Raw genomic sequence first — 16,285 nt, 5'->3', positions numbered from 1 at the left:
AGTGTTTTACCCTTTATTTTGTGTTAGTGTAGTGTTTTTAGGGTACAATCGCACTGGCGTGTTACGCTGAGTTTCCCGCTAGGAGTTTGCACTGCGGCGAAAAATGTGCCGCAGCCCAAACTTGAAGCAGGAAACTTATTGTAAACCTGCCCGTGTGAATGTACCCTGTACGTTCACATGGGGGGGGGGGGGGCGCAAACCTCCAGCTGTTTTGAAACCAACTCCCAGCATGTACTGACAGACCGTGCATGCTGAGAGTTGTACTTTTGCAACAGCTGGAGGCACACTGGTTGGAAAACCTTCAGTTAGGTTCTGTTACCTAACTCAGTATTTTCCAACCAGTGTGCCTACAGCTGTTGCAAAACTACAACTCCCAGCATGTACTGATCGCCGAAGGGCATGCTGTGAGATGTAGTTATGCAACAGCTGGAGGTACTTAGCTACAACTCCCAGCATGCTGTTTGGGCATGCTGGGATTTGAAGTTTTGCAACCACTGCACAGTGATCTCCAAACTATGACCCTCCAGATGTTGCAAAACTACAAATCCCAGCATGCCCAGACAGCAAACAGCTGTTTGAGCATGCTAGGAGTTGTAGTTTTGCAACATCTGGAGGGCTACAGGTTAGAGACCACCGTATAGTGGACTCAGACTGTAGCCCTCCAGATGTTGCTAGGCAACTTACCGGCTTCCGTAGGATCCAGGGAGCCGTCCTCTTCTGCCGCACGTCATCGCCGCCAGCCGATCACCGTCGCCCGCAGCCTCCGGATCGTCGCCCGCAGCCTCCGGATCCTGCCCTGCCTTTTGTGGGTGGGCAGGAAGGGGAAAACGAAAGTTAACCCCCCGCCCCCGATCTGCTATTGGTGGTCACGTCTACACCACCAACAGCAGGCATAGGAGGGGTGGCACCCCTACCACCTCACTCCTATCCCTTCAGGGGGATCATAGGTGTCTAAGACAACCGCGATCCCCCTATATATTCCGGGTCACCATAGACCCTCATGACTCAGAATCAGCGCAAATCGCAAGTGTGAATTCACTTGCGATTTGCGCCGATCGCCGACATGGGCATTTGCGCGGGGTGCCTGCTGATCGATATCAGCAGTCACCTCAGTCTGGTCCCCGCCCAGCGCGCGGCGGGGACCGAAATTCCCACGGGTGTATGGATACGCCCTTCGTCCCTAACAGGTTAAAGTGGATTTGAGGGGCCTTTCTGTGAGAAATACCCCATAAATGACCCCAATATAGAAACTGTACCACTCAAAAGTATTCAAAATGACATTCAGAAAGTTTGTCAATCCTTTAGGTTTTTCACAGGAATAGCAGCAAAATGAAGGAGAAAATTCTAAATCTTAATTTTTTTTACACTCGCACGTTCTTATGGAGCCATTTTTGGAATTTCTACAAGGGGTAAAAAGGAGAGAAATCCCCCCCAAAATTTTTAACCCAATTTCTTTTGAGTAAGGGCTCAGAAGAGAAGGAGCGACAATGGGATTTTGGAAAGCGAATTTTGCTGAAATAATTTTTGGGGGGCATGTCGCATTTAAGAAGCCCCTATGGTGCTAGAACAGCATAAAAAATAAAAAAAAATCATCATGGCATACTATTTTGGAAATTACACCCCTAAAGGAAGGGGTACAGAGAGCTTTACCATCCCACAGGTGTTTGATGACTTTTCGTTAAAGTCGGATGTATAAATGAAAAAAAAAAAAAATTTTCACTAAAATGTTTTTTTTCTCCAAATGTTACATTTTTACAAGGGGTAATAGGAGAAATGCCCTCCAAAATTTGTAACACCATATGTGGATGTAAAGTGCTCTGTGGGCGAACTACAGAGCTCAGAAAAGAAGGAGCGCCATTGAGCTTTTGGAGAGAGAATTTGTTTGGGATGGAAGTCGGGGGCCATGTGCGTTTACAAAGCCCCATGGTACCAGAACAGTGGACCCCGTCCACACACACACACACACACACACACACACACACGTGACCCAATTTTGGTAACTACACCCCTTACAGAATTTAATAAAAGGTGTAGAATTTGGAACAGTGGGCTGTGCAAATGAAAAATTACATTTCCAAATTACTGTTCACCTGTGGGGTGTAAATTCTCACTGTATCCCTTATTACATTCTGTGAGGGGTCCAGTTTCCAAAATGGGGACACATGTGGGGGTGGGGTTGTCGGTGAACTGTTCTGGCACCATGGAGGCTTTGTAAACACACGTGGCCTTCAATTCCGGACAGATTTTCTCTTCAAAAGCCCAATGGTGCTCCTTCTCTTCTGAGAATTGTAGTTCGCCTGCAGAGTACTTTACATCCACATATGGGGTATGTTCTTACTCAGAAGAAATGGGGTTACAAATTTTGGGAGTTTTTTTTTCCTATGTTCGCTTGTGAAAATGAAAAATGTAGGGTATCACCAGCATTTTAGTGAAAATTTTTTTTTTTTCATTTTCACATCCAAATTTTATGAAAATTCTTCAAACACCTGTTGGGTGTTAAGGCTCACTATACTCCTTGTTACGTTCCGTGAGGGGTGTAGTTTCCAAAATGGGGTCACATGTGGGTATTAATTTTTTTGTGTTTATGTCAGAACCGCTGTAAGATCAGCCACCCCTGAGCAAATCACCAATTTAGGCCTTAAATGTACATAGTGCGCTCTCACTCCTGAGCCTTGTTGTGCATCCGCAGAGCACTTTGCGTACACATATGGGGAATTTGCGTACTCAGGAGAAATTGTGTTACAAATTTTGGGGGGGGTCTTTTTTTTTTTTACTGCTTGTGAAAATAAAAAGTATGTAAAACATTTTTACACTAACAGGCTGGTGTAGCCCCCAACTTTTCCTTTTCATAAGGGGCAAAAGGAGAAAGAGCCCCCCAAACTTCCACCTGTTGCAAAACTACAACTCCCAGCATGCACTGACAGACCGTGCATGCTGAGAGTTGTACTTTTGCAACAGCTGGAGGCACACTGGTTGGAAAACCTTCAGTTAGGTTGTTACCTAACTCAGTATTTTCCAACCAGTGTGCCTCCAGCTGTTGCAAAACTACAACTCCCATCATGTACTGATCGCCGTCCTCTGCCGCCCGCCGACGATGGTAAGTGGACCTCCGGTGCCGGTCACCCCGTTCTGCCCGGACTACTGTGAGTGGGCAAAATGGGGGAACCAAACTTAAACCCCCCCCCCCCCCTCATCTGTTATTGGTCGGTCAGATTCTGACCGACCAATAGCAGGGATAGGAGGGGTGGCACCCCTGCCACCTCGCTCCTATCCCTTCAGGGGTGTCGTGGGTTTCTTGGGCAACCCCAATCCCCCTCATTTTCCAGGTCACCGGAGAATCATATAACCCGGAATCGCCGCAAATCGCCGGTGTGAATTCATCGGCGATTTGCAGCAATCGCCGGCATGGGGGGGGGGGGGGGGGGGTTCTCAGAACCCCCCCTTTGGTTATTGCAAGGGATGCCCAGGTGGGTCCTGTATGCCATTTGCTTTTTTTTTTTTTGCTGTTCTGGCACAATAAGGGCTTCCTAAATGCGACATGCCCCCCAAAAACTATTTCAGCAAAATTCACTCTCCAGAATCCCATTGTCACTCCTTCCCTTCTGAGCCCTCTACTGCGCCCGCCGAACAGTTGACATCCACATATGAGGTATTTCCTTACTCAAGAGAAATTGGATTACAAATTTTGGGGGGCTTCTTCTCCTATTACCCCTTGTAAAAATTCAAAACCTGGGTCTACAAGAACATGCAAGTGTAAAAAATTCTGAATTTTCTCCTTCACTTTGCTGCTATTCCTGTGAAACACCTAAAGGGTTAAACTTTCTGAATGTCATTTTGAATACTTTGAGGGGTGCAGTTTTTATAATGGGCTCATTTATGGGGTATTTCTAATATGAAGACCCTTCAAATCCACTTCAAAACTGAACTGGTCCCTGAAAAATTCAGATTTTGAAAATTTCATGAAAAATTTGAAAATTGCTGCTGAACTTTGAAGCCCTCTGATGTCTTCCAAAAGTAAAAAACATGTCAACTTTATGATGCCAACATAAAGTAGACATATTGTATATGTGAATCAATATATAATTTATTTGGAATGTCTATTTTCCTTACAAGCAGAGAGCTTCAAAGTTAGAAAAACTCTATAACTTTTGTCACATTATTTTATTTAAAAAAAATGGGAAAAGGGGGTGATTCAAACTTCAATTAGGGGAGAGGCTTATTCACATTTATTTACTTTTTTTTTTTTAGTCCCCATAGGGGGCTATACCATGTAATCTTTAGATTGCATATACTGATCAATGTTGATCCATAGGACAGCATTGATCTGTGTAAGGTTGCATGCACACCATGTTTTTGCACTACAGTTCCCGTATCAGGTTTTGGATGAAAAACGGATTTCTCAAAACCTGACTAAACTGTATCAAAACCTGTGTACAAATTTTAACCCATATACGGTTGAAAACCGTATACGGTTTGAAAAATGATGTCCAGTTGCATATGTTTTTTAAGAAAAAAACGTATACGTTTTTTACTTTTCACTCCATTTTGAATAACGTTTCACTTGTTTGATTGTAAAAACTGTGCAGTCAAAAACTGTATGGTGAAAACCGTATGGAACTGTACGCACATACAGTTCTGTACGGTTCCCCTTAACTCCCATGTTATATACGGTTTAATACAGTTTTTCACCCAGACCAAAAGACGTGGTAGACTACGGTTTTGGGTACGGGTAAAAAAAAAAAAATGGACAAAACCGTATAAGACGCAGAGCGGACTAAACCGGATGATGCGTTTGACATACAGTTTACAATGTTAAGTCAATGCAAACAGCTTTCTATACAGTTCCATACGTTTTTTAACTTGAAACCGTATACGGGAACTGTATAGCAAAAACGGGGTGCGCATGCACCCTTATCGGTGCTCTGCTGCTCCAGCCTACAGAGCCTGGCTGGGAGCATCAGATCACCGATCGGACAGCGAGGAGGCAGGTAAGAGCCCTCCCACCATCCTCTCAGCTGATCGGGACATTGCGTCCCTATCAGCTCTGCTAATTTTTTTTACCATTTCAGACGCCGCAATCAACTTTGATCGTGACGTCTAAAGGATTAATGCTGGGAATTGGCCCTATCGATGACGCCCGGCATTAACCCTGGGTCCTGGCTGCTGATAGCAGTCAGGACTCACCGCGTATGAAGCAGGCTTCCAACAGCGGTAATGGGACCAGGGCGCACAGTTATGCCCTGCGTCCTTAACTACCAGGACACAAGGGCTTACTCATACACCCTGCTTCCTGAACTGGTTAAGGCCAAAATGGGCCATGTCCTTAACCCCTTAAGGACGCAGGACGTAAATGTACGTCCTGGTGAGGTGGTACTTAACGCACCAGGACGTACATTTACGTCCTATGCATAACCGCGGGCATCGGAGCGATGCCCGTGTCATGCGCGGCTGATCCCGGCTGCTGATCGCAGCCAGGGACCCGCCGGCAATGGCCGACGCCCGCGGTCTCGCGGGCGTCCGCCATTAACCCCTCAGGTGCCGGGATCAATACAGATCCCGGCATCTGCGGCAGTTCGCGATTTAAATGAACGATCAGATCGCCCGCAGCGCTGCTGCGGGGATCCGATCATTCATAACGCCGCACGGAGGTCCCCTCACCTTCCTCCGTGCGGCTCCCGGCGTCTCCTGCTCTGGTCTGTGATCAAGCAGACCAGAGCAGGAGATGACCGATAATACTGATCTGTTCTATGTCCTATACATAGAACAGATCAGTATTAGCAATCATGGTATTGCTATGAATAGTCCCCTATGGGGACTATTCAAGTGTAAAAAAAAATGTAAAAAAATGTAAAAGTAAAAGTAAAAAAAAAGTGAAAAATCCCCTCCCCCAATAAAAAAGTAAAACATCCGTTTTTTCCTATTTTACTCCCAAAAAGCGTAAAAAACATTTTTTATAGACATATTTGGTATCGCCGCGTGCGTAAATGTCCGAACTATTAAAATAAAATGTTAATGATCCCGTACGGTGAACGGCGTGAACGAAAAAAAATTAAAAAAGTCCAAAATTCCTACTTTTTTAATACATTTTATTAAAAAAAAATTATAAAAAATGTATTAAAAGTTTTTTATATGCAAATGTGGTATCAAAAAAAGTACAGATCATGGCGCAAAAAATGAGCCCCCATACCGCCACTTATACAGAAAAATAAAAAAGTTAGAGGTCATCAAAATAAAGGGATTATAAACGTACTAATTTGGTTAAAAAGTTTGTGATTTTTTTTTAAGCGCAACAATAATATAAAAGTATATAATAATGGGTATCATTTTAATCGTATTGACCCTCAGAATAAAGAACACACGTCATTTTTACCATAAATTGTACGGCGTGAAAACAAAACCTTCCAAAATTAGCAAAATTGCGTATTTCGTTTTAATTTCCCCACAAAAATAGTGTTTTTTGGTTGCGCCATACATTTTATGATATAATGAGTGATGTCATTACAAAGGAGAACTGGTCGCACAAAAAACAAGCCCTCATACTAGTCTGTGGATGAAAATATAAAAGAGTTATGATTTTTAGAAGGCGAGGAGGAAAAAATGAAAACGTAAAAATTAAATTGTCTGAGTCCTTAAGGCCAAAATGGGCTGAGTCCTTAAGGGGTTAAGGGGAGAAAAAGTCACATATACGCAATAGTGGTAAAATTAACAACTATAGATCATAGCGCAAAAATTTGCCCTCAAACAGCCTCGTATAAAGAAATGAAAAAGTTATAGATTTTAAGGATAAGGCAATTAAATGAAAAAAAGTTTAAAGTTTTTTTTAGAGCAGTACAATAATAGTAAAATATATAAACATGGGTATCATTTTATTCGTATTAACCCATAGAAGAAAACATGTCATTTAAACTGTAAAGTGAACAGTGTGAAAACTAAACCTTCCAAAATTAGTAAAATTGCAGTTTTTTTTGTTTGTTTTTTTATATACCCACAGAAATAAAAATAAAAAATGTTGCCATACATTTTATGGGAAGATGAGTGAGGTCATTATAAAGTACAATCGGTTGTACAAAAAACAAGCCCCCACATGGGTCTGTAGATGGAAATATAAAGAATACAGAGTTATGATTTTTAGGTGAGGAGGAAAAACAAAAATGCTAAAAATAAAAAAATTGTCTGTGTCCTTAAATAGTTAACATATAAATGACAAGAAAAGGTTTCTGCTGTTTTTCCAGAAAAATTAAGTTGTGCACAGAGGAAGCCAGTCTGAATATACTTTACAGGGCTGAAACACCACCATGGTCCCCGACTGACCGCAGGAAATGTTCTCGCCTCCATACTTACCACTGCTGCATCACCTCCTGTCACTCCACAATGTCCCCGATAGGACTGATCTGGGATACATTTATGATCTATATAGAAGTAGAAATGCGTATCTTTACATAACGATGTTATTATCTATTAGGCTTCAGTATGCCTGATCTAAGAAATAAAGACAGTAATTCATCATGACGCAAATGAGGTGAAAACGGGCAGAAATCTACCAAAGAGCCTAAACGCTAAAATTCCACCCACCCACAGAGGCCCCTAAGCACCTGTCATGGCGGCCTCTCCTCTCCTGACACGATCCTCCAGGGCGGCGGCCGCTGAGCATGCTGGGAAAGCTCCATACTAGATGGCGCCAAACAGGCATGGCGGCTGTCACCAGAAATAGACCGCATAAAGGGGTTCAGCAAGACTTCGGTTTGTAGAGGTAAGTTGGTTGGCGTAGTCAGTATTGTGAAGTCTATATCGGCGGCTCCGCCATTATCCCATGGGAGATATGAGAAACCGGAGGAAATGGCGGCCGTACTATCAGTGTATATGACTATAGATTTCACCCGTCACTGAGCTGATGATTGTGAGAGGAAACAGTCGGCAAGTGTGTGGACGGACACCTAATACTGAGCTGATATAATAGAGGGGATGGTGGAGAGTACTAAATGCAGATCACTAGAGAAGATGAGTGCAGATAGGGAACAAAGCAGGGAATGCTGGGAGATTTCAGCGCTGAAGTTCAGTGAGTGCAGCTCTGCAGTATAATGGAATTCAAGAGGAATTTAATTCCTCTTGAATTCTCCACTCCTAATTAACCCCTTAAAGGGGTACTCCGGTGCTTAGACATCTTATCCCCTATCCAAAGGATAGGGGATAAGATGCCTGATCGCAGGAGTCCCACTGCTGGGGACCCCTGTGATCTTGCACACGGCACCCCGTTTGTAATTAGTCCCCGGAGCATTTTTGCTCCTAATCTGATTACCAACAACCACAGGGCCGACGGCGTGTGATGTCACGCCTCCGCCCCTCAATGCAAGCCTACGGGAGGGGGCGTGATAGCTGTCACGCCCCTCCCATAGACTTGCATTGAGGGGCGGAGTTTGAGGTCACACTGGGGCGGAGGCGTGACGCCACACACCGCCGGCCCCGTGATCGACAGTAATCAGACCCGGAGCAAACACGCTTCAGGGACTGATTACAAACGGGGTGCCGAGTGCAAGATCACGGGCGTCACCAGCAGTGGGACTCCCGCGATCAGGCATCTTATCCCCTATCTTTTGGATAGGGGATAAGATGTCTAAGCACCAGAGAACCCCTTTAAGGACTTGAGCCCTTTTTTGCAAATCTGACCACTGTCACTTTATGCATTAAAGGAGTACTCCGAAGCAAACTTTTCTTATCCCATTGTAAAGCCAGCAATAAGTTATATAAAAAAAACTCAATTACCTCAGTTGCCTTACCTAAACGCATCCCTGACTTTTCCCAAATCCGGAAGTACAGGCTGTCTGCGATGATTATGAATTTTGTACCCCATGCATGCTGTGGGCCGGGGCCATCTTGGTAACGAAACGTCACCATGTTCAAGATCCTCCCCACCGTATGCCGGCCTCCCAGCCACAATTAGCTCACTCCCACTATTGCACAGCCCAGTGAAAGATGGCTGTGCAAATGCCTCACAGTGCCTCCAGGCTATCAGTGCAAGCCGAACGCGCCTGCGCAGTCCTCCTTTCCAGGGACCGGACATGTGATCTGTTTAGGCCAATGATATCCCTGATAGTTATGCTGCCGTTACTACTAGGGATATTCTCAAAACCACTAAGGAAGTCTGCAAAGAAGATGTAGGTACGAGCAGTGTCCTCCACTGTCAGCTGGGTGGGGAAGCGAGGCTGCGAGGGGGGGTTGGGTTTATTACAATTACTAGGGCGGGGAAAGGATGAGGTAGGGGAGGGGGTGAGTAGATGTGAGGCACGGAGGGACAGGAAGCTGGAGCATAGCAGCATGGGGATGATGATTTTTACGTCATCCTCCACACCACCATAACCCGGAAGTACCGGGAACTTCATGGCCCTGCAGTGGGAAAACGGCTGGACCGATTTTTGAAAGAAGGACATGGATAGAAAGGTACAGCCGTGGGGAACATTTTGGGCTAATAACATAGTGCGTCACAGTACTGCTTTAATAACTCTGCAATGCTTTTACCAATTATTCTGATCCCGAGATTGTTTTTTCGTGACATATTCTACTTTAACCCAGGGGTACATTTTTGTAATTTCTTGGTGAAAAATCCCAAAGTTTCATGAAAATTTAGCATTTTTCTAACTTTGTAAGGAAAATGGATATTGCAAATAAATTATATATTGATTCACATATACAATATGTCTACTTTATATTTGCATCATAAAGTTGACATGTTTTTACTTTTGGAAGACATCAGAGGGCTTCAAAGTTCAGCAGCAATTTTCCAATTTTTCACAATTTTCTAAATCTGAATTTTTCAGGGACTAGTTCAGTTATGAAGTGAATTTGAGGGTCTTTATGTTAGGAAATACCCCATTATGAAAACTGCACCCCTCAACATATTCAAAATGACATTCAGAAAGTTTAACCATTTAGGTGTTTCACAGGAAAAGCAGCAAAGTGGAGGCAAAAATTCTAAATCTTCATTTTTTACACTCTCATGTTCTTGTAGACCCATATTTTTTATTTTTAAAAGGTGAAAAAGCCCCCCAAAATGTGAAACCCAATTTTTCTCGAGTAAGGAAGTACATCATGTGTGGATGTAAAGTGTTCGGCGGGTGCAGTAGAGGTATTAGAAAGGAAGGCGCAACAATGGGATTTTTGAGAGCGAATTTTGCTGAAATGGTTTTGCGGGCCATGTCACATTTAGGAAGCCCCTATGGTGCCAGAAAAGCAAAAAACACCCCACATGGCATACTATATGGGAAACTACACTCTTCAAGGTACATAACAAGGGGTACAGTGAGCCTTAACACCTCACAGGTGTTTGACGAATTTTCAATAAAGTTGGACGTGAAAATGAAGAAAAACATTTTTTCACAAAAATTCTGATGTTACCCCAAATTTTTCATTTTCACAAGGGGTAATAGGTGAAAATGTCCCCCAAAATTTTAAACCCCATTTCTCTTGAGTAAGGAAATACCTCATATGTGGATGTAAAGTGATCTGTGGGTGCACTAGAGGGCTCAGAAGGGAAGGAGCGACGTTGGGCTTTTAGAAAGCGAATTTTGCTGAAATGGTTTTTGGGGGGCCTGTCTCATTTAGGAAGCCCCCATGGTGCCAGAACAGCAAAAAACACCCCACATGGCACACTATTTGGGAAACTACACCCCTCAAGAAACCTAGCAAGGTGTTGTCATCAATCCCAGCACAGGCAACTAAGGGGTAAAGTGAGCCTTAACACTCCACAGGTGTTTGACGACTTTGCGTTGAATTTGGACGTGAAAATGAAAAATTCTTTTTTTTTTTTAACTAAAATGCTGATATTACCCCAAATGTTTCACTTTCACAAGGGGTAATAGGTGAAAATATCCCTGAAAATTTGAAACCCGTTTCTCTCAAGTAAGGAAATAGCTCATGTGGATGTAAAGTGATCTGCGGGTGCACCATGTCGCTCAGAAGGGAAGGAGCAACATTGGGCTTTTGGAAAGCAAATTTTGCAGAAATGTTTTTTAGGGGGCATGTCCCATTTAGGAGGCCCCCATGGTGCCAGAACAGCAAAAAACACCCCACATGGCACACTGTTTGGGAAACTACACCCCTAAGGGAATGTAACAAGGGGTGCAATGAGCATTTACACCCCACAGGTGTTTGACAGATCTTTGTAACAGTGGGCTGTGCAAATGAAAAATTACATTCTTCATTTTCACAGACCACTGTTCCAAAAATCTGTCATTCACTTGTGGGGTGTAAATGCTCACTGTACCCCTTGTTACATTCCCTGAGGGGTGTAGTTTCCAAAATGGGCTCACATGTGGGTATTTATTTATTTTGCGTTTATATCAGAACCGCTGTAACCAGCAGCCACCCCTGTGCAAATCACCAGTTTAGGCCTCAAATGTACATGGCGCTATCACTCCTGAGTCTTGTTGTGCGCCCGCAGAGCATTTTACATCCACATATGGGGTATTTCCATACTTGAGAGAAATTTTGTTACAAATTTTGGGGGTCTTTATTTCCTTTTACCTCTTATGAAAATGAAAAGAATGGGGCAACACCAGCATGTTAGAGTAAAAAAAAAAAATTTTTTTTACACTAACATGCTGGTGTAGACCCCAACTTTACCTTTTCATAAGGGTTAAAAGGCGAAAGAGCACCCCTAAATTTGTAGCACAATTTCTCCCGAGTACGGAAATACCCAATATGTGGCCCTAAACTGTTGCCTTGAAATACTACAGGGCTCTGAAGTGAGAGAGCTCCATAAGCATTTGAGGCCTAAATTAGGGATTTTCATAGGGGTGTACCCGGATGCAAGCTTTACACTTGCCTCCTCCACCAAAAATACTGTACGTCAGTTTTCCCCAAACAGGGTGCCTCCAGCTGTTGCAAAACTCCCAACATGCCTGGAAAGTCAATTGCTGTCCGGCAATACTGGGAGTTGTTATTTTGCAACAGCTGGAGGCTCCATTTTGGAAAAACTGACATACAAGACGTTTTTAATTTTTCTTGGGGGGGGGGGGGGTGTGCGGGCGGCGACAGTGTAAGGCTGTAGTGTTTTACTCTTTATTTAGGGTTAGTGTAGTGTATTGTTTTTAGGGTACATTCACACTGGCGGAGGTGTACAGTGAGTGTCCCGCTGCAGCGGAAAATTTGCCGCATCTCAAACTTGAAGCGGGAAACTTGCTGTATACCCTTGCCCCTGTGAATGTACCCTGTACATTCACGTGGGGTGAGGGGGCAAAACTACAACTCCCAGCATGCACTGTCAAACCGTCCATGCTGGGAGTTGTTATGCAACAGCTAAAGGCACACTGGTTGGGATTGGGAAACACTGAGTTAGGTAACAGACTACCGCAGTGTTTCCGCACCACTATCTGTTTCCTAACTCAGTGTTTCTTAACCCATGTGCCTCCAGCTGTTGCAAAACTTCAACTCCCAGCATGCATGGTCTGTTAGTGCATCCTGGGAGTTATAGTTTTGCAACAGCAGGAGGCACACAGGTTAGGAAACATATAATGTTTCCCAAACAGTGTGCCTCCAGTTGGTGTAATACCACAACTTCCAGCATGCCCAGACAGCCGAAGGGCAGGTTGGGAGTTGTAGTTATGCATCAACTGGAGGAGAACAGTTTGGAGACCACTGTGTAGTGGCCTCCAAACTGTAGCCCTCCAGAAGTTGCAAGACTTCAACTCCAAGCATGCGCAGACTGCCCAGGCATGCTGGGAGCTGTAGTTTGGCAACATCTGAAGGGCCACATGTTGCCGAACTACAACTCCCAGCATGCCTGGACAGTCTCAGCATTCTTTGAATTGACATCTGGAGCGCTACAGTTTGGACACCACTGTCCTTCCAGATGTTGCAAAACTACAACTCCCAGCATGCTGAGACTGTCCAAGCATGCTGGGAGTTGTAGTTCTGCAACATCTGAAGGGCCAGATGTTACAAAATTACAACTCCCAGCATGCCTGGACAGTCTCAGCATGCTGGGAGTTGTAGTTTTGCAACATCTGGAAGGACAGTGGTGTCCAAACTTTAGCGCTCCAAATGTCAATTCAAAGCATGCTGAGACTGTCCAGGCATGCTGGGAGTTGTAGTTCGGCAACATGTGGCCCTTCAGATGTTGCCAAACTACAGCTCCCAGCATGCCTGGGCAGTCTGCGCATGCTTGGAGTTGAAGTCTTGCAACTTCTGGAGGGCTACAGTTTGGAGACCACTACACAGTGGTCTCCAAACTGTTCTCCTCCAGTTGTTGCATAACTACGACTCCCAACATGCCCTTCGGCTGTTTGGGCATGCTGGGAGTTGTGGTATTGCAACAACTGGAGGCACACTGTTTGGGAAAAATTGTCTGTTTCCTAACACAGTGTTTCCCAATCTGTGTGCCTCCTGCTGTTGCAAAACTATAACTCCCAGCATGCACTAACAGACCATGCATGCTGGGAGTTCCAACATCTGGAAGGACAGTGGTCTCCAAACTGTTGCCCTCCAGATGTTGCAAAACTACAACTCCCAGCATGCCCAGGCAGCCAAAGGTTGTCTGGGCATGCTGTGAGTTGTAGTTTTGAAATTACTAAATACAGCAGTGAAGATCACTTTACGGCAATCTTCACTGCTGTCTCCACTTGCCTGCACCTCCTGCAGCCGCCGGACCCTCGCCGCATCCACAGGGCACATCGCCGCCGCACATTGCCGCCATCTTCCGCTCTGCTCCGACATCCAGGGGCAGAGCGGGGGGAAATTAACGTTCACCCACCCCCTGCCCTGCGATTGGCCATCAGTCCTGATCGGCCAATCGCTGGGGATAGGAGGAGGTGGCACCCCTGCCACCTCGCTCCTATCCTTCAGGATGATCGGGGCTGTCTCAGACAGCTATTTTCCGGGCTATCGGGTCATCAGGGACTCTATCAGCCCAGAATGGCCGCAAATCGCCGATCTGAATTGAGGGTCTCAGGACCCCCTAGGCATTTGCACTGGATGCCTGCTGAATGATTTCAGCAGGCATCACGTTCCGATCCCATCCGGCTAGCAGCGGGGATCGAAATTCCCACGGTCATACAGGTACCCCCTTGGTCCTTAAGTACCAGGACGCAAGGGCGTATCCATACACCCGTAGTCTCCAACAGGTTAAGCCACATCTCCTCTTCCCATTTACGTTTTCCTGTTCACACTGTGGGAATTCCGCTTGTGGAATTCCTTTATACTTGAAGAAAGAACATGCTCATTCTTCAAGCGGAATCCGTGAGCAGAATCCAATAGAAGTCAATGGTAAAAAAAAATTCCGCCCAAAATCGTTTTTGCGTAGAAATTGCACATGAAAAAAAAAGGGGGGGGGGAATAAATGGTGGTCATGGTTGATGGTGAATTGATGGCCAGCCCAAAAATTTTTTTATAAAAAAAAAGTTTCCTCCTCTATTCCACGCAGAAAATCCATGCAGATTTCCGCACGCAATTTTTAAGCGAGAATTCCACTAAAATTCCTCAGTGGAAATGTACAGGATAAGTAGTGTATGTACACAATGGGGGGAATTTATCATTAGTGATGGAAGCTTTTTCTTTTCTATATGTAGTGCGAATTGTTGCGCAGTGATTTATTTTGCATCTTTTTTTGTGTGCCATTACCATCTTTGAGCAAGAAGCAAGTAGTCTATTTTTTTGTGTATTGTGGAATGCATTTTGCAGTGGATACTAATTTATCGTATGTTTTTGTTGTTTTTTTTTCGAATTTTTTTATTTTTTTTATACTAACATGCTCGTGTTGCCCCATACTTTTAATTTTCACAAGCAATTAAAGGAAAAAAAGACCTCAAAAATTTGGTATGGAAATACCCCATATGTGGGTGGAAAATACTCTGCGGGTGCACAACAAGGCTCAGGAGTGAGAGCGCACCATGTACATTTGAGGTTTAAATTGGTAATTTGCACAGGGGTGGCTGATCTTACAGCAGTTCTGACATAAACACAAAACAATAAATACCCACATGTGACCCCATTTTGGAAACTACACCCCTGACGGAACATAACAAGGGGGGTATAATGAACCTTAACACCCCACAGGTGTTTGACGAATTTTCGTTAAATTTGGATGTCAAAATGGGAAAAAAAAAACCTAAAATGCTGGTGTTACCCTACATTTTTTATTTTCACTAGGGAAAATAGGAAAAAAGCCCCTCAAAACTTGTAGCCCCATTTTTTGAGTAAGAACATACCCCATATGTGGATGTAAAGTGCTCTGCGGGCGGCGAACTACAATGCTCAGAAGAGAGGGAGTGCCATTGGGCTTTTGGAGAGAGAATGTGTCCGAAATTGAAGGCCATGTGTGTGTTTACAAAGCCCCCATGCTGCAAGAACAATGGACCCCCCCCCTCATGTGACCCCATTTTGGAAACGACACCCCTCACTTAATGTAATAAGGAGTACAGTGAGCATTTATGCCCCACAGGTGTCTGACTTTTGGATTTTTGGAACAGTGGTCCGTGAAAATGAGAAATTTTATTTTTATTTGCACAGCCCACTGTTCCAAAGATCTGTCAAATGCCAGTGGGTTGTAAATGCTCACTGCATCCCTTATTACATTCTGTGAGGGGTGTCATTTCCAAAATGGGGTCACATGGGGGGGGGGGGGGGGGATCCACGCTTCTGGCACCATGGGGGCTTTGTAAACACACATGGCCCCCGACTTCCATTCCAAACAAATTCCCTCTTCAAAAACTCAATGGCGCTCCTTCTCTTCTGAGCATTGTGGTTCGCCCACAGAGTACTTTACATCCACATATGGGGTATTTCCATACTCAGTAGAAATGGGGTTACAAATTTTGGGAGGCTTTTTCTCCTATTACCCCTTGTGAAAATGAAAAATTTGGGGTAACACCAGCATTTTAGTGTAAAAAAAAATCTAATTTTCATTTTCACGTCCAACTTTAGCGGAAATGTGTCAAACACCTGTGGGGTGTTAAGGCTCACTATACCCCTTGTTTCGTTCCTTGAGGGGTGTCGTTTCCAAAATTGTATGTATGCCATGTGGTTTTTTTTTTTTCTGGCACCATTGGGGCTTCCTAAATGCGACATGTCCCCCAAAAATCATTTCAGCAAAATTTGCTTTCCAAAAGCCAAATGTGACGAATCCTATTCTGAGCATTGTAGTTCGCCAGCAAAGCACTTGACATCCTCACATGGGGTATTTCCATTCTCAGAAGAGATGGGGTTACACATTTTGGGGGGCATTTTCTCCTATTACCCCTTGTAAAAATGTAAAGTTTGGGGAAAAGCTTGTCAAAGTAATAAAACACCTGTAGGT

At 44.3% G+C, this 16,285-nt stretch overlaps 1 protein-coding gene and 1 long non-coding RNA gene across 2 annotated transcripts in view; one reads left to right on the top strand and one right to left on the bottom strand.

Annotated features, from left to right (window-relative positions):
* Positions 1–7,696, bottom strand: part of RIPOR3 (RIPOR family member 3) — a 209,861-nt gene extending 202,165 nt beyond the window's left edge. The window contains exon 1 of the mRNA XM_056549214.1: positions 7,593–7,696. The gene's annotated coding sequence lies outside the window, so the exon portion shown is untranslated. The remainder of the gene's footprint in view (positions 1–7,592) is intronic.
* Positions 7,674–16,285, top strand: part of LOC130297040 (uncharacterized) — a 56,210-nt gene continuing 47,598 nt past the window's right edge. Inside the window, exon 1 of the long non-coding RNA XR_008849373.1 lies at positions 7,674–7,750. This is a non-coding gene — a long non-coding RNA (uncharacterized LOC130297040). The remainder of the gene's footprint in view (positions 7,751–16,285) is intronic.

Source organism: Hyla sarda, chromosome 12 (assembly GCF_029499605.1).
Source record: "Hyla sarda isolate aHylSar1 chromosome 12, aHylSar1.hap1, whole genome shotgun sequence".
Classification (NCBI taxonomy): domain Eukaryota; kingdom Metazoa; phylum Chordata; class Amphibia; order Anura; family Hylidae; genus Hyla; species Hyla sarda.
This window is presented reverse-complemented; position numbering and strand designations above follow the sequence as displayed.